Source organism: Pygoscelis adeliae, unplaced genomic scaffold (genome assembly GCF_000699105.1).
Source record: "Pygoscelis adeliae isolate BGI_AS28 unplaced genomic scaffold, ASM69910v1 Scaffold182, whole genome shotgun sequence".
NCBI classification, from domain to species: Eukaryota; Metazoa; Chordata; class Aves; order Sphenisciformes; family Spheniscidae; genus Pygoscelis; species Pygoscelis adeliae.
In genome coordinates this window covers 351,709-354,248 of record NW_008824669.1, presented here as the reverse complement: position 1 = coordinate 354,248, position 2,540 = coordinate 351,709, and positions in this window count along the sequence as shown.

The following is a 2,540-nucleotide window of genomic DNA, read 5'->3' as shown; positions in this document are numbered from 1 at the left end:
GCGCACCTGGGCGGGGGGAGGCAAGCAGAAGAAAACAAGGGGGGGGGGGGCGAAAGCAGGGCGGACCAGACAGGAGGTGAAAGCAGCTCTTATTTTTCACCGGACCAAGTTGTTTTTGGAGACACAAACACTAGGTTCATTCATGAAGCAGCTAAGTGTCGGGTTTTCGACGGAAACAATGAATTAGCGAGGATGAGCAGCAACAGGATAAATTACCTTTTTCCTGCCTCCCAAAGTGTCCTGTTTCTTTCCTAACCCGGCGGCCAACTGCTCGTTGAGCTTCAAGGCACCCAGCCCCAGCAACCTGGAGCCTCCAGGGAAGCCCAAGGGCTTGGAGAGGAGCTTCCTGCAGAGCCACCCCCTTCCCCATGGCTCCGCACCCTTCCCACCCAAACCCATGGAAGCCAGGGGCTGGAGGGGGCCCCACATGGCACTGGGGATGTGAAGCAGGAGCATTTCCATCCAGCAAGCTGACAGCCCCGTGGCCAAAGCCAAGGCATCATGGAATGAAGCTGCATCAGGGAAAGTTCAGATTGGACATTAGGAGAAGGTTCTTCACCGAGGGGGTGGTCGGTCACTGGCACAGGCTTCCCAGGGGAGCGGTCATGGCACCAGGCCTGTCAGAGTTCAAGGGGCGTCTGGATGACTCTCTTAGTCATATGGTTTAGTTTTAGGTAGTCCTGTGAGGAGCAGGGAGTTGGACTCGATGACCCATATGGGTCCCTTCCAACTTGAGATATTCGATGATTCTACGATCAGTGCCCTGCACACCAGCCCAGTGGGACCCAACTAAACTCATCCATCATTGCTCAACGGCCAAAAAAATCCCAGTTCGCAAGTGCTGCCAACACAGTGCCTTTCACCAGCGCGCGATTTGGCTTCAGAGCGATACAAAGAAAATGGTTTGACTTTTGGTTTCTGCTATCTCAAAATCTATCAGAGGGATATGCTACCTTATGCTAACATAACGGATTAAAGCAGAAGATAAAATGCCATTCCATTATCTATTTATTAAAAGCACCACTTGAACTGCTTTTATTCGGCATACATCTCCTACTAAAGAGGCACTCCTTGACTGTGTAAATCAGCGAGCAATTGTGTTTTAACAGCCTTTAGAATGGCATTTCCCCACAGTTTTAGATGGACTATCAGACAGAAAACCTCTTCCAAAACTCACTTATCATAACAGGCGCGAGCACAGAGCTCTTTACCGCTCCTCTACCACCGAGACAAATACAAAATGGGCTTGTAAAACTCACAAAGCATAGATCATTCCCACCTTTCACCCCGCTGCATGAATATCCTTAATGACAGGTCAAAATAAATAATTTTGTTAGCAGAGGAGAACTATTCAGCTCCCACTGATGGATGGGACTTCTGGTAGGTGATGAAATGCAGGCTGCAGTTCCCAACCCACTGATGCTACCTGTTCTGCGGCAATCCGTTCTGGCAGAACCAGAAAGGATGAAGCCACTTCAAATCTACCAGTTCCCTGGGCAAAAGGGGACGAAATTATGCCGAATTTTCAGTAAAAGATTTCAGGTTTGAATACAACAGTATCTGTGAACTGCAAAACAAAAGGGAAGTTGTCGGATTGTCTCTGCTCCCCCAGAATAAATTGGCTTTTGGTTGGTTGGGGATAGTTTTCCATACCAAGAAACATTCCCCGTTTTTTTTGCCAGGCTCTGCTGCTTCTGGTAGAAAACTATTCTAAATATTTTTACAAGGTGTTTTGATGAAGAAATGTGGAGCAACAGTATTCACGAGCTGGTTACGTTTTAAATGAAATGCTGATGGAAGACAAGCACAGCAAGCTTCACCCTCGCGCCGTAGAAGTCAATGGAGGCTCTACCGTTGACATGAGCAAACGTCAGATCTGTTGAGAAGAGGGGAAAAGGATGTACCCGCACGCACGGGGAAGGATGCCCATGGTCTGGAAACTATCTGAGTAGATAGCTAGGCACACGGATGGATGGATGGATGGATCCCTACCCCTCAGCTGCCGTCAGAAAGACCTCAGCGCACGCTGTGGCAAACTGAGGCCGATGTCCTTGTCCCTTCCTTTCCTGTGGCCACCCTCACTTTCTCCCTTGCTGCAGATAAACTGGAGCACCGCCTTGCTGGAGAAAGCACGGGGCCCAGCTGTGTCACCTGCAAGGACGCCCATCCTTGGCTGGCTGGTTGCCCAACCCAATGCACCCCAGGCTCCTGGCTGCCCGAGTTAAAGTCTGACGGGGCTGATAAACCTGAAAGATCACTTCAAACCACAATCGCTTCAAATTCAGCCTGCTTCAGCCTATGACCTTCTTGGCAGGATCTCCCTTCAGCGCGGCAGCCCCAAACAGGAGCTGACAGTGCTTCGAAACCTTTTGAACCAGCGCTCAGGTCCCTCGGGTACTGCGGGGAGGATTTCTCTTAACGGCGTGCAAGCTCCCCGGCTCTGACAGCCCTGCTCTCGGGCTGCCTGGGAGGGCACCGCATCCCGCTCCCTCTGTTTGGCGGTGTGAAACGTCACCAGGGAAGGTGCACTTGTCAGCAGG